The sequence below is a fragment of the Diceros bicornis genome, chromosome 7 (assembly GCF_020826845.1).
Source record: "Diceros bicornis minor isolate mBicDic1 chromosome 7, mDicBic1.mat.cur, whole genome shotgun sequence".
Lineage (NCBI taxonomy): Eukaryota > Metazoa > Chordata > Mammalia > Perissodactyla > Rhinocerotidae > Diceros > Diceros bicornis.
The window spans coordinates 88,105,714-88,131,063 of record NC_080746.1 but is presented as its reverse complement, the minus strand read 5'-3'; the positions used below and the strand labels follow the sequence as shown (position 1 = coordinate 88,131,063).

Here is a 25,350-nt window from a genome sequence, read left to right as displayed (position 1 = left end):
CCCCAGGCCGCCGCAGCGGAACGTGCACACTTAACCGCTTGCGCCACCGGGCTGGCCCCTTCTTTCCTAATTTTAATCTCATTTGTTTAACAAAGAAAATTAAGTTTGAAGGCAGATGAGAAAGCTGAGACAAAAATTTCATCTAAAATGGCAATTTGTGCAGTGAAGACAGTATATGATCACAAGAAAAAAATGATTTGAATATATTACTGAAAATAAGCTATCTTATGTTTTATATCCAGATATTAATAACATATACAAATTTACTCCTTGGGTAGCATACTCTATGTCCCTAACATTTAAGAAATAAAACAAATTCCAAGTTTTAAAATCAATTAGCAGAAGTTCCATGAAATACGTTAAATCCCAGGTAAACAAGCCAGTACTTGCACACAGGTAATAAATTACTTAAGCTCTAAATGAATGATTTTGCCTTAAGTAGTCATATCACTTTCTTCTCTGTGTTAAAGAATATGGCCACTGAAAATATATACAATCCAATAGAATAAAAACAGAGTTCTCTGTAAATTTTGAAAATATTGTTATCCTCTTAGATCTATCAACTTTTCATAGTTGAGAAAGATAAGAACCCTGGATTGAAAGTTAGAAGGCCCAAATTCCAGTCCTGTTTCTGCAAATAACATGCTTCAAGACCTTCAGCAAAGCACAGAATCTTGCAGAGTCATAGTTTTCATATTTATGAGGGCTAATATTCTTTGTATTTCTAATATTCTAAGTTAAGCTAAATATTTTTACTTCATCTATCACATGGTATACTTTAGTATAAAGTCTGTCTTCAAAACTGAGTACAGAGAAACACTGAGTTCACTAATTAGCTCCAGCACGTCTGTCCCACTTATGTCTAAATGTCAAATATTTAATAAATCACTATTTTATTTTAGCTAATCGCAGTCTGAAAATTTTTTTAAAAACCTGAAGTATAAGAATAATCAGCCCTTATTAAGGATGCATTGTAAATTTGAAAAAATAAACAAATGAAACGTGAAACAACCACAAAACAGCTGTATTAAAGCACAGGCTTCGCAAATAAGCCACAGGATTCAAATCCAGTTCTGTACTTTACAAATTCTGCAACTGGAGGCTAACCACATAGTCTCTCTCTGTCTCAGTTTCCTCAACTATAAAATATGGGTAATAACAACACACACCTTCATAATGCTTTGTGAGAGTAAATGATAAAGCATCTATATAGCATTTAGCACAATCCTATGTTTGGCACATAACGTTCAATCAGTGCTATTACTGTTGCACCTAAAGGTGAGGTCTGCATTTACACAACTGACATTTATTGACTGCCAAGGATTATGTGCTAAAAGACACAGAAATAAAAAGGCATAAGTAAATAAATAAACAAACATAACACAGTATGAGAAAGCTTACCTCTAGGAAATGATAGCTGAGTATTGAAAGGAAGAGGAGAAATTATCCAAGGAAAGAAAGAGAAGAGTACTTCAGGAAGAGACAATATCATTTAGAAAGACCTGGAAATGTGAATGAGATGGTACATTAGTAGACCTGTAAGTAATTCTGCAAGGCTATATTGGGGGATGGGGATATAAGTCAGACAGGAGCCAGATTACAGAAAATTATATGCCAAAATGAGGATCTCACATTTTATCTGCAAGGGAATCAGGAGCCTCTAAGGAATTTTAATCAGAGTTAAATGATTAAATTTGTATTTTAAAAGAATGTTTTAACCATGGGTGCTTATCAGCATCATCTCGTGTGTTTTTTCAAACTATACACTCCCGATTCTCACTTCCAGAAGTTATTTATTAGTAGTTCTGAGATGGGACCCTGTAAAGCACTTTGAAAAAGCTCTTAAAGCAATTCTGCCTTGTACCAGCAGTAGAGAATCACTATCTGAGAAAGATAACCTGATAAGCAGTGTGAAGAGTAGAGCAAGCCTGAAAGCAAGAAGGCCAAGATCCTACTGCAGAAATCCAGGTAAAAAATTATATGGACAGAACATTGGTATAGTTAGACATTTCAGAACTCTTAAAAAATAGAATTGACAAGACTGGGAGAATAATGATTTGTGGCGAAAGACAGAGGAATCATGAATGATAGTGAACCACCCACAATGAGGAACAAATTTGGAAGAGCTCGATTTTGGATTCATTAAGTCTGAGGTGAAGTGCTCATAAGAGATGCAGTGAGAAATATTCAGAGAAGAACTAATGAACTTTTCCACTTAGAACTCCGGAAAGAAATCTGAGCTGGAAATAAAAATTTGGCAATCATTACCAGTTGGGTATTTTTGAAGTGAAATGAAACTGGTGAAATTTCCAAGAGTATCTTACATGAGAAATGGGCTGAGGACAGAACTGAATCTATGGGGACATTACTTCTGGAGGAGACAGTGATCAGCAAAAGGTCTCCATAAAAAGAGGATATTAAGCTAACCCTGTGCCAAACCAGACTTATGCAAAGGTCTGAGGTGGGAAGAGTCTGCAATATAGAGAAGGTGAAAGAAGACCAACATGCTCTAAGTATACTACTGAGGGGAGGGGAGATGGCAGGAGATTCACTCACCTGGAGAGGGAGTAGGCAAGGGGCAGACATGAAAAGCCTTGTGGGTACAATAAGGAGTTTGGATTTTATTCCAAGTGCAATGGAAAACAACTGAAGGATTTTTAAGCATGGGAGTGACTACATTTTTGAAAGGTGACTCTAGCTGCTATCTTCTACAAAACTTCCCTCAGCTCCCAAACTAAAATTGAAAGCAAAGGGAATCCTAAAATCAAATACACCTTTCAACGGCATAACCACTCCCCATACACACATTACTACCCAAGTAGCTCCGAGTTTCACTACAACTGCTTTAAAAATATTAAGAAATGTAGAGTTTAATGCACTTGACTACCAACTGCTGAGTAATTCCACAGCAAAGTCCTTTAGTTTAAAAAACAGTGAAAATAACAAAGTTGCTGATGATGAAAGACATTTCCCTTCCTTTGAACCTGACTTTGCAGAAGATTATGGGAGAAGAGACAAATCTATGTGTTAAAAATGGTGAACTTGGGCCGGCCCCGTGGCGTAGCGGTTAGGTGCACATGTTCTGCTGCTGGCGGCCCGGCTTCGGATCCCGGGCACGCACCAATGTACCACTTGTCAGGCCATGCTGTGGCAGCATCCCACGTAAAGTGGAGGAAGACGGGCATGGATGTTAGCTCAGGGCCAGTCTTCCTCAGCAAAAACAGGAGGATTAGCATGGATGTTAGCTCAGGGCTGATCTTCCTCACAAAAAAAAAAAAAAGGTGGACTTTGGGGACTGACCCAGTGGCGTAGTGGTTAAGTTCGCATGCTCCGCTTCAGCGGCCCAGGGTTCACGGGTTCGGATCCTGGGCATGGACTTACATACCACTTATCAGGCCATACTGTGGCAGGCGTCCCACATATAAAGTAGAGGAAGATAGGCACGGATGTTAGCCCAGGGCCAATCTTCCTCAGCAAAAACAGGAGGATTGGCAACAGATGTTAGCTCAGTGCTAACCTTCCTCACCAAAAAAAAAAAAAGAGGTGAAATTTTCAGGATATTAATGGCTATAATCAAAAAAACAATCACCAGTGTTGCCAAGGATGTGGAGAAACTAGAACCCTCACACATTGCTGGTGGGAACATAAAACAGTGCAGCCACTTTAGCAAACAGTTTAGCAGTTCCTCAAAATGTTAAATACAGAATTACCATACAATCCAACAATTCCACTCCAGGTATCCACCCAAGGAAAATGAAACAGGTGTTCATACAAATACATTTATGCAAATGTTCACAGCAGCATTATTCACAGGATCCACAAAGTCCATCCAAAAACAACCCAAATGTCTACCTACTAGCGAATGGATGAACAAAATGAGCTATATCTATATAACAGAATATTATTCCACTATAAGTACTTATAAATACTGATACACGCCACAACATGGATGAATCTCAAAAACATTATGCTTAGAGAAACCAAACACAAAAGAGCACATATTTTAAGATTCCATTGATAAGAAATGTCCAGAAAAGGCAAATCTAAACAGACAGAAAATGGATTATGGTTGGCTAGGGCTAGGGGTCAGAATGGGGAGTGACTATAAATGGGCACGAGGTTTCTTTCTGGGGTAATGAAAATGTTCGAAGATCCGATTGTGGGGACACTGGTGATATAAATACTAAAAATCACTGAATTGTACACTTAATACAGGAGAATTTTATGGTACAGTAAATTAAATCTCAATAAAGCTGTTAATTAAAAAAACAAAGTGCTGCAGGAGTCAAACAGTCTGGATTCACTATCTCTAAGGGGACCTTGGGCAATTTATAGCTCCTTTGGCCCTTAACTTGCTCATTTTTAAGACTACCTCATAGCACAGGTAACTCCTATACCTTGCATCATGTAGGCTCCCAAGGGGCCATTTGAGGTCACTTCTGCAGGAGAGAGGCGTCTGAGCATTATTCGTCCATTCCCTCCTTGTACCACAACGTGGTTCCAGCCATGCTGCATGCCTCCACAACCACAGCTCCTTCTGGGCACCTGTAACTGTTGCTCCTGCATGGGCCCAGAAGTGGCTTCACACTGCTGCTACTCACTCAGTGTTTCAATATCCATTTTTGGTTCCCTTAGCCCTACTCCAATTATAAAATTGAACCCTTCATTAAAGTGAATTTTAAGGCCTCAGATGAATTATCTGAGTAAAATTATGCTTCATGCAGGTCCCTCAACAAATAATTGGTGTAAAGGAGGTACAACTGGTACTTTGTACCAACAAGTTATTGTTAAATCAAGTATGATCTGTTAAGTAAATTTGTTTTAACTATTATATACATCATTAATGATCTTTACCAAAAATCCCTACTTCATTTTATACAAATGATACACTTAAGCTGGTTAAACAGAAGATGTCTGTTTTCACTAAAAAGGTGAAATGAAGAGTAGTATGGTATTTCCTGCCTGGTGGATGGTAAAGCATATTAAAAATTCAGTCTATCAGGTTCTAAATGTTATTCACAACAAAGAGAAACAGATTTTGGCATTTGTAACAGATGCCCAAGAAAAACAATGCCAAAGTCAAGGTTACTAAGAGTTTCCGTCTGTTGTTCTGTCAGGAAATAAATGAAATGTGATGGTGATGCGGCATATGCTTGGCTGTATCCATGACAACAAGAGTCGCCAAGGCCAGGACTGGACACAATTCCAAAATTCCATTTCATCATCTTCCTTTTTTATTTCTGTCATCACCTGCATTACTGACCTTTCATTTGAACAAAGACAAAATTTTCAAGTCCAACTTTTCCCATCCCCAATATTTGTCTGTAAACCTTTGCTTTTAAAAGAAATACATCTGTCAAAGCAAATTATTTTGTGATTCACACTGCTGCAATGTATTAATTACCTGTAATGTCCAGACACTAATACGTTCATTTAAGAGGTAGACAAAAAGGTCATGTGGGTTCTGGATGATTATCTCTCATTTTAGGCTATGAAGGAATTGTTAACAATGAACTAATATATAGCTGGTTACTTCTCACAACACACAATAGAGTTCATGTTTCCATTATTCAAATGTATGGGTGCTGTGAAATGTTTTATTTTAGTTTCTCCAGTGTATCTTATTGTTTATGGCCTAGTCTTTCCTTTGCCAAATTAAATTTCTTCCTTGTTAGAGAAACTAGTAAAGCCAAATTTTAACAACATCACAATTTTATTCACTATTAATAACACAGTCTAGGATTTCTGGCATTAGGTAAGGACTAAAGAGACACATTTATCACAACAATTCACATTTGTGCACTGGATTTATAGACAACATTTATACATCTTTGGTTTAATAGAAGAACTTAATAACATTTTAGAATAGAGAAGAAGATTTTCAGGTGAATCAAAATCCAAAGTTATGAGGTGACGTCAGCATCACAGCAGAGTGAGCTCTTCCTTTAGCCTCTCCCCCCTAAGATACAACAAAAAGGACACTCATTAACCAACAGAGGACATTCACATAACACAAAACACATCTGACAGACCCACACAGCCATACGTCTGAAGGTGGAGGTGCTGGACCTCCCGGGGGAAGTGGAAAGAGGTAAGGGGATCTCCTCTCCCACCCCAACCGCAGCGACCCTGGGCTCTGGATGGTGCGTGGCTCTCAGAGGAGGGGGGGAGGCGCAGCCCTCCAAGGGAACACCGCTGATCTCCAAGTTGCCTCACAGCCTGGGGGAAAGCCCCACACAAAGATGACTAAGCTACTGCAGGGGCCGTCTTCATCAAGCCAGCACCCCAGGAGAGCAGATAGTGAGAGCAGAGTGAGAACACCTCCGGGATCACACAGGCAAAAAAAATCACCCCTCCCCCCATCTGACATTCCAGCTCAGTCAGAGCGCCCATGCATACCACAGAAGAGCAGCTGCCATGAGCCAGCGAGCCAGGGATCGCGGCAGGAAAATCAAATCTCCAGACCAGAAGGAAAATGACAAGCACTCAGAAATCAATCCTGAAGGCACAGAAATTTATAATCTAAATGATAGAGAATTCAAAATAGCTATCATTTAAAAACTCAAAAAGTTACAAGAAAATATAAACAGACAGCTGAACCAAATCAGGAACTTCTTCACAAAAGGGATTGAAACTATAAAGAAAAACCAATCAGAAATGTTGGAGATGAAAAACACAATGGAGGAGATAAGAAAAATATGGAATCTTTAAAGAGCAGAGCTGACAATATGGAGGAAAGAATTAGCATTATTGAGGATAGGAATGCAGAAATGCTCCAGATGGAGGAGGAGAGAGAACTAAGACTAAAAACAAAGGATGAAATTCTCTGAGAGATATCCAACTCAATTAGGAAATGCAACATAAGGATTATAGGTATTTCAGAGAGAGAAGAGAGGGAAAAAGGAACAGAGATCTTCTTCAAAGAAATAACAGCCGAGAACTTCCCAAACCTGGGGAAGAAGCTGGAAATACAAATGAAAGAAGCCAAGAGAACTCCTAACTATATCTATGTACAAAGACCTTCTCCAAGGCATACAATAGTAAAGCTAGCAAAAGTCAACGACAAAGAAAAAATATTAAGGGCAGCAAGGCAGAAGAAAATAACTTACAAAGGAACCCCTATCAGGCTTTCAGCGGATTTCTCAGCCAAAACCTTACAGGCTAGGAGAGAGTGAAATGACATATTCAAAATTCTGAAAGACAAAAGCTTTCAGCCAAGAATATTCTACCCAGCGAAAATATCCTTCAGATATGATGGAGAAATAAAAACTTTCCGAGATAAACAAAAGCTAAGAGAGTCCATCACCACAAGACCCCCCATACAAGAAATGCTCAAGAAGGCCCTGATTCCTGAAAAAAAAAAAGGGTAACAAAGCCTTGAGCAAGGAGAGAAACAGGTAGACAAAATCAGAAAATTGCACCTCTCTGTCAGAACAGGTTAGCAAACACTTAATTATAACATTAAAAATAAAGGGAAGGAAAACACCAAAAATAAATAAAATCTCATCATTTTAACAACAAACTCACAACACAAGATGGAATAATTTGTGACAACAATAACTTAGAAGGGGAAGAGGAAAGGGATGGAAGTGGCTTAGTCTAAGGAAATAAGAGCTATCAGAAAATGGACTATCTCATCTACTAGATTTTTTATACAAACCTCATGGTAACCACTAAACAAATAATGAGAGCAGAGACACAAATGATATATAAAGAGAAAACTAAGAAAACCATCATAGACAACCACCAAACAGAATTGTTAGTCCAAAATACACAGGACAAGAAACAAAGGAAATGCAGAAGAACTGGAAAAAGATCAATAAAACGGCAGCATTAAACCCTCATATATATCAATATATATAATTATATATATGATTATATATATGAATCAATATATATGATTATATCAATAATCACTCTAAATGTAATGTAAATGGATTGAATGCTCCATTCAAAAGACATAGAGCAGGGAGATGGATTAAAAAACAAGACCAAACAATATGCTGCCTCCAGGAAACACATCTCAGCTCTAAAACAAACACAGGCTCAGAGTGAAGTGATGGAAGACAATACTCCAAGCTAATGGCAAACAAAAGAAAGTAGGTGTTGTCATACTTACATCAGACAAAGTAGACTTCAAGATAAAACAGGTAATGAGAGACACAGAGGGGTAATATATAATGATAAAAGGGACAATCCACCAAGAAGACATAATACTTATAAATATATATGCACCCAACACAGGAGCACCGAAGTACATAAAGCAACTATTAACAAACCTAAAAGGAGACATTAACAACAACACAATAATAGTAGGGGACCTTAACACCCTACTTACATCAATGGATAGATCATCCAGACAGAAAGTCAACAAGGAAATAATGTATTTAAACGAAAAACTAGACCAGATGGGCTTAATAGATATATATATAAAATACATCATCCCAAAACAGCAGAATACGCATTCTTCTCAAGTGCACGTGGAACATTCTCAAGGACCGACAACATGTTGGAAAATAAGGCAAGCCTCAATAAATTTAAGAAGATTGAAATCATATCAAGCATCTTTTCCAACCACAATGCTAGGAAACTAGAAATCAACTGCAAGAAAAGAGCTGGGAAAGTGAGAGATGTGGAAACTAAACAAGATGCTACTGAACAACCAATGGATCATTGAAGAAATTAAAGGAGAAATTAAAAAATATCTGGAGACAAATGAAAATGAAAATACACCATGACACATATGGGATGCAGCAAAAGCAGTCCTAAGAGGGAAATTCATAGCAATACAGGTCCACCTTAACAAATAAGAAACACCTCAAATAAGCAATCTTAAAGTACACCTAACAGAACCAGAAAAAGAAGAACCAACAAAGCCCAAAGTCAGCAGAAGGAGGGAAATAATAAAAATTAGAGCAGAAATAAATAAAATTGAAACCAAAAAAACAGTTGAAAGGATCAATAAAACTAAGAGCTGCTTCTTTGAGAAGATAAACAAAATTGACAAACCCTTACCCAGACTCACTAAGAAAGAGAGAGAGAAGACTCAAATAAATAAAATTAGAAATGAAAGAGGAGAAATTATAATGGATACCATAAAAATACAAAGGATTATAAGAGAATACCATGAAAAACTATATGCCAACAAATTGGACAATGGAGAAGAAATGGATAAATTCTCAGACTCATACAACCTCCCAAAGCTGAAAAAGAAATAGAGAATCTGAATAGATTGCCTGAATAGATTCCAAAAGATCTCCGAATAGAGACTCTGCATAGATCCCAATCACAAGTAAACAGATTGAAACAGTAATGAAAAACCTCCCATAAAATAAAAGTCCAGGACCAGATGGCTTCTCTGGAGAATTCTACCCAACATTCAAAGATTTAATACCCATCGTTCTCAAACTATTCCAAAAAACTGAGGAAGATGGAACACTTCCTAACACATTCTATGAGGCCAACATCACCCTGAAACCAAAGCCAGACAAGGACACCACAAAGAAGGAAAATTACAGGCCAATACAGCTGATGAACATAGATGCAAAAATCCTCAACAAAATATTGGCAAACCAAATACAGCAATACACTAAAAAGATCATACACCATGATCAAGTGGGATTTATACTAGGGAGGCAGGGACGGTTCAACATCTGCAAATCAATCAATGTGATACACCACAAACAAAATAAGGAATAAAAACCACATGATCATCTCAATAGATGCAAAGAAAACATTTGACAAAATCCAACATCCATTTATGATAAAAACTCTCAATAAACTGGGTATAAAAGGAAAGTACCTCAAATTAATAGAGGTCATATATGACAAACCCACAGCCAATATCATACTCAATGGGGAAAAACTGAAAGCCATCCCTCTGAGAACAGGAACAAGACAAGGGTACCCACTCTCACCACTCCTATTCAACATAGTACTGGAGGTTTTGGCCAGAGCAATTAGGCAAGAAAAAGAAATACAAGGAATCCAAACAGGCAATGAAGAAGTGAAACTCTCGATGTTTGCAGACAACACGATTTTATATATAGAAAACCCTAAGTAATCCATTGGAAAACTATCAGAAATAACAACTACAGCAAAGTTGCAGGGTACAAAATCAACTGAAAAAAACGGTGACATTTCTATACTCTAATAAAGAACTAACAGAAAGAGAACTCAAGAATACAATCCCATTTACAATCACAACAAAAAGAATAAAATATCTAGGAATAAATTTAACCAAGGACGTGAAAGACCTATACAATGAAAACTGTAAGACATTATTGAGAGAAATCGATGATGACATAAAGAAATGGAAAGATATTCCATGAACATGGATTGGAAGAATAAACATAGACAAAATGTCCATACTACCTAAAGCAACCTACAAATTCAGTGCAATCCCAATCAGAATCCCAATGACACTCTTCACGGAAATAGAACAAAGAATCCTAAAATTCATATGGGGCAACAAAAGACCCCAAATTGCTAAAGCAATCCAGCGGAAAAAAGAACAAAGCTGGAGGCCATCACCATCCCTGACTTCAAAATATACTACAAAGCTATAGTAATCAAAACAGCATGGTACTGGTACAAAAACAGGCACACAGATTAATGGAATAGAATTGAAAGTCCAGAAATAAAACCACACATCTACAGACAGCTAATCTTTGACAAAGGAGCTAAGAACATAAAATGGAGAAAGGAAAGTCTCTTCAATAAACGGTGGGGAAACTGGACAGCCACATGCAAAAGAATAAAAGTAGATCTTTTGCCATACACAAAAATTAACTCAAAATGGATCAAAGACTTGAATGTAAGACCTGAAACCATAAAACTCCTAGAAGAAAACATAGGCAGTACACTCGTTGACATCGGTCTTAGAAGGATCTTTTTGAATACCATCTCTACTCAGGCAAGAGAAACAAAAGAAAAAATAAACAAGTGGGCCCTTCATCAGATTAAAGAGCTTCTGCAAGGCAAAGGAAACCAAGATCAAAACGAAAAGACAACCCATCAACTGGGAGAAAATATTTGCAAATCATATATCCGAGAAGGGGTTAATCTCCAAAATATATAAAGAACTCAGACAACTTAACAAAAAAAAACCAACCTGATCAAAAAATGGGCAGAGGATATAAACAGACATTTTTCCAAAGAAGACATACAGATGGCCAATAGGCACATGAAAAGATGTTCAACATCACGGATTATTAGGGAAATGCAAATCAAAACTACACTAAGATATCACCTTACACCCTTTAGAATAGCTATAATCACCAAGACAAAAAATAACAAATGTTGGAGAGGGTGTGAAGAAAAGGGAACCGTCCTACACTGCTGGTGGGAATGCAAACTCGTGCAGCCACTATGGAAAACAGTATGAAGATTTCTCAAAAAATTAAAAATAGAAATACCATATGACCCAGCTATCCCACTTCTGGGTATTTATTCAAAGAACTTGAAATCAACAATTCAAAGAGACTTATGCACCCCTATGTTCACTGCAGCATTATTCACAATAGCTAAGAAGTGGAAGCAACCCAAGTGCCCACTGACTGATGACTGTATAAAGAAGATATTATATACACAAAGGAATACTACTCAGCCATTAAAAGACAAAATCATCCCATTTGCAACAACACAGATGGACCTTGAGAGTATCATGTTAAGCAAAATAAGCCAGACAGAGAAAGACAAACACCGTATGATTTCACTCATATGTGGAAGATAAACTAATACACGGACATAGAGAACAGTTTAGTGGTTACCAGAGAGAAGGGGGTTGGGGGTTGGGCAAAAGGAGTGAAAGAGAGCATTTATACGGTGACTAATAATAATGTACAACTGAAATTTCACAATGTTATAAATAAATAAATATCCAAAGTTTATTTGATACTTAATGTACTGTTTCTTCTTTCCCTACAAATTTTAACAGAAATTAATCAAAAATTTTCCAGAGGAGTGACATCAGCATCATGGTGGAGTGAGCTTTCCCGTGAATTCTTCCCCCACAAGATACAACAAAAGCAACAGCCACAGACCAACAACGGAACCCCAGACAGTGAAAAGCTAGAGCAGAGGGATCCACACTGCCGCACATCTGAGAGCGGAACGTGCTGGGCCCCCGGAGGAAGTGGGGAGAGGTAAGGAGAACTCCGCTCCCTCCCCATCAGATCAGCGATCCCGGTCCGCGCGGCTCCCAGAGAGGGGGGAGGGGCGGCCCTCCGCGGGAAACTGTAGCTCTTCGGGCTCTCTCAGCCAGTGGGAAACTCCCACACAGAGGGCTCAGAGGAGCCACAGGGCTACCATCAACATCTGAGCACCCCAGAGAGCGGATAAAGAGGGGCAAACGAGAAGCCTCCCACGTCAGGGACCCAGAGGGCAAAAGAGAGAGCTCCCCCCTCCCCGCAACCCAGAGTCTGCAGCTCGACCAGACCTAGTGATCCGAGGCAGACCTGAACAAACTGGACTGGACCCGTGGATCGCAGTGGGGAAAAAACAAAACAAAACAAAACAAAACTGCAGATAGCAGCAGAAAAACTGGGGCAGAGCGCAGGGGGCTTAGACTACACAGCCCTTTACCACCAGACAGTGGCGGCAGGTGGAAATTGCAACCAGAGACTTCCAGGATGAGGAAAATCAAAACCAACACAGGAACCACAATGCAAAAATATATGAAATCACCAGACCAGAAACAAAATGACAAGCACCCAGAAATCAACCCCGAAGACACAGAAATCCATAAACTAAATGACAGAGATTTCAAAATAGCTATCATAAAAACACTCAACGAAATACAAGACAACACAGACAAACAATTAAATGAGATTAGGAGTTTCTTCACAAAAGAGATTGAAATCATAAAGAAAAACCAATCAGTGCTGATGGAGATGAAGAACACAATGGAGGAGATAAAGGAGAATCTGGAATCTTTAAAGAACAGAGCTGACAATATGGAGGAAAGAATTAGTACTTTAGAGGATAGGAATACAGATATACTCCAGATGGAAGAAGAGAGAGAACTAAGACTAAAAAGAAATGAAGAAAGACTCCGAGAAATATCGGACTCTATTAGAAAATGTAACATAAGAATTATAGGTATTCCTGAGGGAGAGGAGAGGGAAAGAGGAACAGAGAGCCTATTCAAGGAAATAATAGCTGAAAATTTCCCAAATCTGGGGAAGGAGCAGGAAATACCAGTAAGCGAAGCCAACAGGACACCTATGTATATTAACAGACAAAGGCCTTCACCACGACACCTAGTGGTAAGGCTAGCCAGGGTCAACGACAAAGAAACAATATTAAGGGCAGCTAGACAACAACAAAAAATAACGTACAAAGGAACTCCCATCAGGCTCTCAGCGGATTTCTCAACAGAAACTTTTCAGGCTAGAAGAGACTGGAATGATATATTCAAAATACTAAAAGACAAAAACTTTCAGCCAAGAATACTCTATCCAGCAAAAATATCCTTCAAATATGATGGAGAAATAGTAACTCTCCCAGATAAACAAAAGCTAAGGGAGTTCATGGCCATGAGACCCCCACTACAAGAAATACTCAAGAAGGCCCTCAGGCCTGAAAACAAGAAGAGAAAGGGAACACAAAGCTTGGAGTAAGGAGAAAAGTAGGTAGACAAAATCAGAGAAATAGTAGATCTTTACCGGAATAGGTTAGCAACCACTTAAATACTAAACTCAAAGATCAAAGGAAGAAATTCACAAAAATAAATTTAACCTCATCACTGTAAACACACAGCCACAACACAAGATAGAATAAGGTATAACAAGAGCAACTTAGAAGGGGAAGAGGAAAGTGACTGAATTGACTTAGTATAAGGAAATAGGAGGCTATCAGATAATGGACTATCTCATACACAAGATTTTTTGCCCAAACCTCAAGGTAACCACTAAACAAATAATCAAATTAAAGCCACATATGATAAACAAAGAGAAAACTAGAAGAATCATAAGACAGAACAACCAAACTGAATTGGCAGTCCAAAACAAATGGGACAAGAAACAAAGGAAATGCAAAAGAACCAGAAAATAAGTGACAAAACAGCAACATTCAGCCCTCATATTTCAATAATTACCCTAAATGTAAATGGATTGAACTCTCCCATCAAAAGATACAGAGTGGCAGGATGGATTAAAAAGCAAGACCCGGGGGCCGGCCCGGTGGCGCAAGCGGTTAAGTGCGCGCGCTCCGCTGCGGCGGCCCGGGGTTCGCTGGTTCGGATCCCGGGCGCGCACCGACGCACTGCTTGGTAAGCCATGCTGTGGCGGCGTCCCATATAAAGTGGAGGAAGATGGGCACCGATGTTAGCCCAGGGCTGTCTTCCTCAGCAAAAAAAAGAGGAGGATTGGCGGATGTTAGCTCAGGGCTGATCTCCTCACAAAAAAAAAAAAAAAAAAAAAAAAAAAAGCAAGACCCAACAATATGTTGCCTTCAGGAAACACATCTTAGCACTAAAGACAAGCACAGGCTCAGAGTGAAAGGATGGAAGACAATACTCCAAGCTAATGGCAAACAAAAGAAAGCAGGTGTTGCCATACTCATATCAGACAAAGTAGACTTCAAGATAAAACAGGTTAAGAAAGACAAAGAAGGGAAATATATAATGATAAAAGGGACACTCCATCAAGAAGACATATCACTTATAAATATATATGCACCCAACATAGGAGCACCAATGTACATAAAACAACTATTAACAAACCTAAAAGGAGAAATCAACAACAACACAATAATAGTAGGGGATCTTAACACCCCACTTACAGCAATGGATAGATCATCCAGACAAAAAGTTAATAAAGAAATATTAGACTTAAATGAAAAACTGGACGAGATGGACCTAGTAGACATAAACAGAGCACTCCACCCAAAAACAGCTGACTACACATTCTTCTCAAGCGCGCATGGAACATTCTCTAGGATAGACCATATGTTGGGAAACAAAGCAAGCCTCAATAAATTTAAGAAGATTGAAATCATAACAAGCATCTTTTCAGACCATAAGGCTATGAAACTGGAAATGAACCAGGAAAAAAAAACTGGGAAAGTGACAAAAATGTGGAGATTAAACAACATGCTACTGAACAACCAATGGATCATTGATGAAATTAAAGGAGAAATCAAAAACTATCTGGAAACAAATGAAAATGATAACATGCCATATCAAACCATATGGGATGCAGCAAAAGCGGTCCTGAGAGGGAAACTCATAGCGATACAAGCCCACCTTAACAAACAAGAAAAAGCCCTAATAGGCAACCTTAAATTACACCTAACAGAACTAGAAAAAGAAGAACAAACAAAGCCCAAAGCGAGCAGAAGGAGAGAAATAATAAAAATCAGAGCAGAAATAAATGATATTGAGACCAAAAAAACAGAAGAAAGGATTAATGAAACAAAGAGTTGGTTCTTCGAGAAGATAAACAAAATAGACAAACCCTTAGCCAGGCTTACTAAGAAAAAAAGAGAAAAGGCTCAAGTAAATAAAATTAGAAATGAAAGAGGAGAAATTACAATGGATACCATGGAAATACAGAGGATTATAAGAGAATACTATGAGAAATTATATGCCAACAAATTGGACAATCTAGAAGAAATGGATAAATTCTTAGACTTATACAACCTCCCAAAATTGAACCAAGAAGAAATGGAGAATCTGAATAGACCAATAACAAGTAAAGAGATTGAAATAGTAATCAAAAACCTCCCAAAAAATAAAAGTCCAGGACCAGATGGCTTCTCCAGTGAATTTTACCAAACATTCAAAGAAGATTTAATACCCATCCTCCTCAAACTATTCCAAAAAATAGAGGAAGATGGAACACTTCCTGAATCATTCTATGAGGCCAACATCACCCTGATACCAAAACCAGACAAAGACAATACAAAGAAAGAAAATTACAGGCCAATATCGCTGATGAACATTGATGCAAAAATCCTCAACAAAATATTGGCAAACCGAATACAACAATATATTAAAAAGATCATACACCATGATCAAGTGGGATTTATACCAGAGACGCAGGGATGGTTCAACATCCGCAAATCAATCAACGTGATACATCACATCAACAAAACAAAGAATAAAAACCACATGATCGTCTCAATAGACGCAGAGAAGGCATTTGACAAGATACAACATCCATTTATGATAAAAACTCTCAGTAAAATGGGAATAGAAGGAAAGTACCTCAACATAATAAAGGCCATATATGACAAACCCACAGCTAACATCATACTCAATGGGGAAAGACTGAAAGCCATTCCTCTGAGAACAGGAACGAGGCAGGGCTGCCCACTCTCACCACTCCTGTTCAACATAGTACTGGAGGTTTTGGCCAGAGCAATTAGGCAAGAAAAAGGAATAAAAGGAATCCAAATAGGTAACGAAGAAGTGAAACTCTCACTATTTGCAGATGTCATGATTGTATATATAGAAAACCCTAAAGAATCTGTTGGAAAACTGTTAGAAACAATCAACAACTACAGCAAAGTTGCAGGGTACAAAATCAATCTACAAAAATCAGTTGCATTTCTATATGCTAATAATGAACTAGCAGAAAGAGAGCTCAAAAAGATAATACCATTTACAATTGCATCAAAAAGAATAAAACACCTAGGAATAAATCTTACCAAGGAGGTGAAGGACCTATACAATGAGAACTACAAGACATTATTGAGGGAAATCCACGATGACATAAAGAAATGGAAAGATATCCCATGCACGTGGATTGGAAGAATAAACATAGTTAAAATGTCTATATTACCTAAAGCAATCTACAGATTCAATGCAATCCCAATCAGAATCCCAATGACATTCTTCACAGAAATAGAAAAAAGAATACTAAAATTTATATGGGGCAACAAAAGACCCCGAATAGCTAAAGAAATCCTAAAGAAAAAGAACAAAGCAGGAGGCATCACAATTCCTGACTTCAAAACATACTACAAAGCAATAGTAATCAAAACAGCATGGTACTGGTACAAAAACAGACACACAGATCAATGGAACAGAATTGAAAGCCCAGAAATAAAACCACACATATACGGACAGCTAATTTTCGACAAAGGTGCTAAGAACATGCAATGGAGAAAGGAAAGTCTCTTCAATAAATGGTGTTGGGAAAACTGGACAGCCACATGCAAAAGAATGAAAGTGGACCATGTGCTATCGCCATTCACAAAAATTAACTCAAAATGGATCAAAGACCTGAAGGTGAGACCTGAAACTATAAAACTCATAGAAGAAAATATAGGCAACACACTATTTGACATTGGTTTTAAAGGAATCTTTTCGGATGACATGCCTACCCAGACTAGGGAAACTAAAGAAAAAATAAACAAGTGGGACTTTATCAGACTAAAGAGCTTTTATAAGACAAATGAAACCAGAATCAAGATGAACAAACAACCAACCAGCTGGGAGAGAATATTTGCAAAACATACATCTGACAAGGGGTTGATCTCCATAATATATAAAGAACTCACACAATTGAACAACAAAAAAACAAACAACCCGATCAAAAAATGGGCAGAGGAAATGAACAGACACTTCTCCAAGGAAGATATACAGATGGCCAATAGGCACATGAAAAGATGCTCAACATCACTAATCATCAGGGAAATGCAAATCAAAACAACACTAAGACACCACCTCACGCCCGTTAGAATGGCTATAATCACCAAGACAAAAAACAACAAATGTTGGAGAGGATGTGGAGAAACAGGAATCCTCATACACAGCTGGCGGGAATGCAAATTGGTGCAGCCTCTATGGAAAACGGTATGGAGATTCCTCAAAGAATTAAAAATAGAGATGCCCTATGATCCAGCCATCCCACTACTGGGAATCTATCCAACGCACCTGAAATCAACAATCCAAAGAGGCTTATGCACCCCTATGTTCATTGCAGCATTATTCACCATAGCCAAGAAGTGAAAGCAACCTAAGTGTCCCTCGACTGACGATTGGATTAAGAAAATGTGGTATATATATATACAATGGAATACTACTCAGCCATAAAAATAGACAAAATCGTCCCATTTGCAACAACATGGATGGGCCTGGAGCGTATTATGTTAAGTGAAATAAGCCAGAAAGAGAAAGACAAACACTGTATGATCTCACTCATATGTGGAATATAAACCAACACATGGACAGAGAAAACTGGACTGTGGTTACCCGGGCAGTGGGGGTGGGGGGTGGGCACAAGGGGTGAAGGGAGTCATATATGGGGTGATGGACAAACAAAAATGTACAACCCAAAATTTCACAATGTTAGAAACCATTAAAACATCAATAAAAAAAAAAAAAAAAAAAAAAAATTTTCCAGAAGCTCAAAAGGTTTGATTCTGTTTTCCTAAGGAAATTTCCAGATATTTATAAGCCCATTAACCACTTATAATAAAACCACTAGTATTTTATACAATTGTAATTGTATTATATTATTTATACTATTTTAAGATTGACTTCAGATACCAAAGTAGGTAGAATACTTATAGATTGCCTTAAAATAAAATAAAATCCTACCTATTGTGGTTATGTTAAAAAAAAATTTTTTTTAAGTTTTTATCTTTCAGAGACATACTAGGGTTGAAAGAGATACATACATGGCCTGAAATTTGCTTTGAAATAATACAAAGCAAATACAAAGTAGGGAGAAAGTAGGTGGGGATACACATCAAACAAGAGTGGACCATGTGCTGAAATTTTTGAAGCTGGCTAATGGATACAGAGGGGTTCATCATACCAATTTCTCTTAATGTGTTTGGTTTGAAATTTTCCATAATAAAAAGGTTGCTGTTGTTTGTAGTAGAGAAAACCAACTTCTAGGTGGCTAATTCATGTTCTGGATTTCTAGTTCACAACAGAGAGAAAGAAATTATAATGAACATTAGAGAAAAGGTATATATTTTAAAACAATAAAGATTTCATAAAATTATTCAAGTGTCATAATTTACAAGGTTACTATCTTAAAATTTCTTAATAAACATGTCTGTTAAGCGCGAATAACAGACATACTTACTCTAAAGTACACTTTATATCTATGAGCTATATATGATGCTAAAACAACCATAATAGGGTGCACAGTAAATCAAGGTTAATTAGCTGGTGTACTACATTAGCTTTTTTTTTTTTTTAATAATTTTATTTATTTATTTTCCCCCAAAGTCCCAGTAGATAGTTGTGTGTCATAGTTGCATATCCTTCTAGTTGCTGTATGTGGGACGCCGCCTCAGCATGGCCGGAGAAGTGGTGCATCAGTGCACGCCCGGGATCAGAACCCGGGCCGCCAGCAGCGGAGCGTGCGCACTTAACCGCTAAGCCACAGGGCCGGCCCCCTACATTAGCTTTTAATAGCAAGTTTGGAACCATCATCTCCTATACCATATTAAAACACAAATTATAAGTCTCAGAAGCAATTCTAATCATTACCGTATTAAAGAGGATCAGATTCCAGCCAAAACGTGCTCTTGTTTAAAAAAAAAAAAAAAACAAGTAATACCAAGATATTAACCAATAGCAAAAGACTATGTGTAGTTTTGCTTTTTTGTTTGTTTTTTGTATAGGCACAGTTCTACTTAAATCCCATCCTTCCAAATGGGTCACACTTTTATTTTGGCATCATTCTGTTAGACCCTTTGTGGCTCTGGCCAAATCAAACTCTGACTTAAGTAGTTTAGTGTCTGTTTAAGTGAGGATAGTACCAGCTGCTTTACCAGAGAAATACACATCCTGCAGTTTGCTCAATACAAAAAATGTTAAGCCATCCAATTTAAGCAGATCCAAGCAAAAGTATTTTAGCTTATATTAATAATACTAACATTAATAATTAATACTTATTTTAGCTTTAAGTATTATTTGGCTTTAGTTGTGATTGCCATGCTTCATTGGGTCAGACAAACCTGGTCTCAAGTTATTTAAATAAGATCAGTGATCACACAGTAATGAGAATGATGGCATTCAGTCATATGAAAATTTCATTATTTTACGTTTAGTTATACCCCATAAATGCCTACAGGCCTACCAACATTCGACAAGCTACATGGTCAGGACCCTTAAGGAACCTTAAACTTAAGGAGGCCAAATTTAAACTATGAAATATTAGATAACAAGTCAAAGCAGAATATACTCCAGCATTAAATATATTCTTTATTAAATCAATATTTATTGAACACTTACTATATGACAGATATGGGGGGGGCAGGGGGGAGCCAAAGAGTTCAAGTTTTACTCTCAAGAAACACCCAAGTTAATGGACAGGGACCAACAATAAACAAAAAACAGCAATATTTAATATCAAGGATTGACAAGTGATATGAAAAAACTTAAAGCAGGGTCCCAGGCTACACAGTAATTGGAGGGAGGGGCGACACCATTCCATTGAGGTTAAACTAAGGAGAAGCCTCTCTAAAATGTGATATTTTGAACTGAGTGAAGTGAGGGAGAAAGCCATGCAGATCATCTGAGGAAAGAGTGGTGCTAGCAGAGGAAACAGCCCAAAGAACCCAAGATAATAGCATTCCTGCTGCCATTCAAGGAACAAAAATGGTGTGTTTCATTCAGAAATAAGAGACAGAGAGCAAGGTAGAAGTCTGTGGTCATGGTTCTGCAGAAAATGAAAAGAAAATGAGTGGATATACTGAAACCAGGCCCATATCCTCCCAGTGACCTCTTTATATTATACACTACCCCCACACACATTCACATACAGCTAGCACACTGACTAACAAATGCTTACTCCTGACCAAAAAGAAAAGAGCACAAAGGCCTAGACTGGAAAGGCCTAGCTTAGATTGGCCTGAATGAAAATTAGGAAACTGTGTGTTAGTAGTAGCCCAGTAGCAAGTCATCTAGCATGCTGCTAAAATTAAAAACAGCATTAGCAGCAACAAAAAAATAATATTTTCTTAAGCAAGTATAGCAAAGGAGTAGGCAATTTGTTTTTTACAACACTATAGTCTCATTTGAGCTAGTGGCAAAAACAAAACTTATTGAAGCACCCCATTTCTCAATGTAAAATTTTTTTTTCAAAAGATTACCACCTTCTGGGGCCAGCCCTGTGGCGTAGTGGTTAAGTTCGGCACACTCCGCTTCGATGGCCCAGGTTTGTGGGTTCAGATCCCGGCGGGGACCTACACCACTCGTCAGCCACGCTGTGGTGGTGACCCACATACAAAATAGAGGAAGATTGGCACAGATGTTAGCTCAGGGCAAATCTTCCTCAGGGAAAAAAAAAAAAAAGATTACCACCTTCAAGTCCTAGTTCAAATATCACTACTACAACGAGCCTGCCCAGTCCACCCTATTTAAACCTGCAATGCCCCTCTACCCACCTTTCATTCTTGCTTACTCTGCTTTCCTTTTTCTTCTCTCGTCACCTCCAACATACTAATTTACAAAGCTGTTTACTATTTATCATCTGTCTCACTCCATTGATGTACCCCCAGCTCCCAGAACAGTGTTTAATACATGAGAGGTGCTCAGTAAACACCTTTGAAATTCTCATCCCTTATGGCAACAATTTTATCTCCCTGTCTGTTTAAACTGTACACAAAACACACCACACAAAAAACTAGGCTAGACTCAGACGAAGGAGGAGTGAAAATTGGTGGACGTATCAACAATCTAAGACATGCAGATGACACCATCTTACTGGCAGAAAGCAGCAATGACTTGAAACGACTTCTGTGAAAGTGAAAGAAGAAAGAGCAAAGCAAGACTGCATTTGAACATGAAGAAGACAAAAATCACGACTACAGAAGAATTACACAACTTTAACATAGACAATGAAGACATTGAAATTGTTAAAGACTTTGTTTACCTTAGTTCAGTCATCAATTTAAATGCAGACTGCAGCCAAGAAATTAAGAGAAGAGACTTGGAAAGGAAGCAATGAAAGAATTAGGAAAGATCATCAAGTGTAAGGAAGCATCATCACAGACCAATGCCAAGATTATCCACACCTCGTATTCCAAATTACTATGTACTGCTTCAAAAGCTGGATAGTGAAGAAGGCTGACAGGAAGAAAACTGATTCATTTGAAATATGGTGTTGGAGGAGAGTTCTATGGATACCCTGGATTGCCAGAAAGACGAACAAATGGGTCCCAGAGAAAATTAAGCCTGAACTATCGCTGGAGACAAAAATTATAAAACTGAAGCTGTCCTACTTTGGGCACATCATGAGAAGGCTGGATTCTTTGGGAAAGACAACAATGCTCGTAAAAGCAGAAGGCAGCAGGAAAAGGGGAAGACCAAATATGAGATGGATGGACTCCATCAAGGAAGCCATAGACATGAGTCTACAGAAGCTGAGTAGGGCTCTTGAGGACAGGACATTGTAGACATCACTCATTCATCATGTCACCAGGAGTCAGAGCCAACTAGACAGCATGTAACAACAAATGGCAACCATTCAATCTGGCATAAGCCCAAGTACCTAAGTTTTCTCCAAAAACTTTTAGTAGAAGTATGCTTTGGGAAAATAATTCTACTTTTTAAAATAATCGAACATATAACCTCTCCCAAGAGACTCAACATCCTTCTTCACAGTCTTCCATCACTAACGCCTCTTCCTGACTTCTTTTCTTTTGTCTCTTCTACTTTATCCTACACCCCCACTCCCAGAAAAAGTTTTCCCTGAGAGCCAGAACTTGTGATTAACAGCACAGTCTCTAAAGTCACACTTCATGGGTTCAAACGCTGCCTCTGCCATGGACTAGCAGTGCAATCTTGAACAAGTTAATTAACAGCTCTCTGCTTCAGTTTCCTTGTCTGTAAAATAGGCTAACAATAGTACCTATGTCAGAGCTGTTGTGAGAACTAAATGAGATAACACTATAAAATTAATTACAACATTGCCTGGCACACAGTGAGTAGTCCATAAATGCTAGTTATCACCAACAGCTAAGGCTCAGTTCTCAGCCCTCTACTCATTCCCAGAAACCTTAATCTCTGAGATTCCACTATTGTCTCTATCCAAACGTCTATGCAGACTCCTAAATTCACTCTCTGGGCTTGTCAGCTGAGGACAAATACTTTGAAGAAAATAAAAGTGTTATAAAGAAAACTTGGTGGGGCAACTTCAGATTTAGTGATCAGCGCAGACCTCTGTGAGGAGGTGATTTTTTTAAGCAGAGATAAAAATGTCAAGAAGCCAAGCATAAGATCCAGGTCAGTGATTCTCAAAATGTGGTCCCAGGTCAAGCAGCATTAACAGCACCTAAGAACTTGTAAGAAATGCAAATTATTGGGCTCTCTCTCAAGTGATTCAGAAACCTTAGAGTTGGGCCCAGCAACCTGTGTTTCAACAAGCCCCCAAGGTGATTCTGAAGAACTCTCTTAAGTCTGACAACCACTGATCTAGAGCAAGACCAAGTCAGGGAATGGAATTACCAGACATGTTTTTGCCTTAGGACATTTGCACGTGCTCCTTCCTCAGATCTCAGGAAAATGCTACTTCCTCAAGGAGGAAATTTTCTTGTTTATTGTTTGTCTGACTCCCCCGCACCAAGAATGTAATGTCCATAAGAACAGATTTTGTCTGTCTTAAATGCCAATGAATCCCAAAAGCCTAGAAGAGTGGTGTGGCATATTTGTTGAGCAAAATGAATCAACATTTCTATTCTTCACTGCACGATGCTTCTTCCAGTCACCAGAAAAAGGTCCGTATTTCCCTTTTTATTATCTTTTAACATCTATCTTGTCAAGACTCTCAGGCAATTTCATCTTTAATGTCTCTCACATCCATTTCTTCCTTTCATCACCACCCATCTCCTATCCTCTCTGTGATGGTTAATTTTGTGTCAACTTGATTGTGTCACAGAGTGCCCAGATACTTGGCTAAACATTATCTCAGGGTGTGTCTGGGAGGGTGTTTCCAGATGAGATTAGCATTTGAACTGGTGGGCTCAGTAAAGGAAAATGCCCTCCCTAATCCATTGAGGGCCTGAATAGAACAAGAGGAAGTAGGAATCTGTCCCTTTCTTCCTGCCTCCTTGCTTGAGCTGAGACATCTCATCTCATCTTCTCCTGCCCTCAAACTGGGATTTACACCATGGACTCCCCCGTTCTCAGGCCTTGCAACTCAGACTGAATTACACCACGAGCCTTCCTGAGTCTCCAGACTATAAAGAGCAGATCATGGGATTTCTCAGCCTCCATAATCATGTGAGCCAATTCTTCACGGTAAATTTCCATTATAGAGAAACAGAGATAGATACAGATATAGTATAGATCCTATTGGTTCTGTTTCTCCAGAAAACCCTGACCAATACAGATTTCAGTACCAAGAGCGGCTCTAGAGAAACAGAATTTTAAGGATGAGTTCTCTAAATTGGTTCTGGGGCTTCTGGTATTGGCTCTCTCATCTGATAAAGATGCTGACTCTACTTTCAGTAGTAAAGAGAGCACTGACAGTCCATGGCATGAACTATTTATAGAGATATGCAAAATATCTGCACTGGATACTCCTAATCAATCCTTTATAAGCAGCAAGAAGCTAGATGACTCTGTATATGATACTTTTGAACATTTTTGGAAAACTAATGAATAATGATGTTGGTTGGTTAGTTGCTCCTAATGTCACTGGACAAAGCAGTGAAAGAAAAGGAGCTCAGGGATTCTCTCAGCTCAAGTGCTGCATAAATGACCCAAGAGCTTCTAGGTATTCCTGAGGGATAGCCTTTCCTCCTGTAGCTGCAGGGATGAAACTGCTGAAAATCAAATGCAGAACTTCATCTTGTGACTGGCTGAATTACAATGCAACTTGAACTTTCAGCATCGCAGGGTGTCTACTGTTAAAGTGAGGGCATCAATTGGGAAAAAATGGGGTCCTATAAGTTGGGATGGGGATGTGTGGGAAGACTCTGATGAAGCTGGGGACATGGAGCCTCTAAATTCTGATGAGTCTTCTTACCAGTAGAAGACGTCTCCCCACTCCCAGTGGAAGTGTCCTTTCCACCTCCATCTGAAGGATTACCCAGCACCACCTGATGAAACTGTAATGGTTTTCCCTGAGGCAGTTGCCCTACATACAAGACAATGCCGATTCTCCTCAGGACCATCCTCCACCACCCCTCTTTGCTTCTCGACCTATAACTAGACTGAAGTCTCAGCAAGCCCCTAAAGGTGAGGTACAAGGTGTGGCCCGTGAGGAGGTGTTACATTCTAAAAAAACTATTTGAATTTTCTAATTTATACAGACAGAAATCCGAGGACCACATGTGAGAATGGATACATATGTGGGATAATGGTGGAAGAAACATAAAGTTGATTCAGGCCAAATTTATTGACATAGGCTCACTAAGCAGAGATTCAGCACTTTC

General features: G+C 38.5%; 1 protein-coding gene and 1 long non-coding RNA gene across 6 annotated transcripts in view; both read right to left on the bottom strand.

Annotated features, from left to right (window-relative positions):
* QSER1 (glutamine and serine rich 1) overlaps positions 1-25,350 on the bottom strand; it is an 87,389-nt gene that overhangs the window by 48,759 nt on the left and 13,280 nt on the right. The gene's annotated exons all lie outside the window — the stretch shown is intronic.
* LOC131408980 (uncharacterized) overlaps positions 121-25,350 on the bottom strand; it is a 37,509-nt gene continuing 12,279 nt past the window's right edge. The window contains exon 3 of one of the 2 annotated variants that reach the window (XR_009220847.1): positions 121-5,959. This is a non-coding gene — a long non-coding RNA (uncharacterized LOC131408980). The other variant, XR_009220848.1, reaches the window with a different exon arrangement.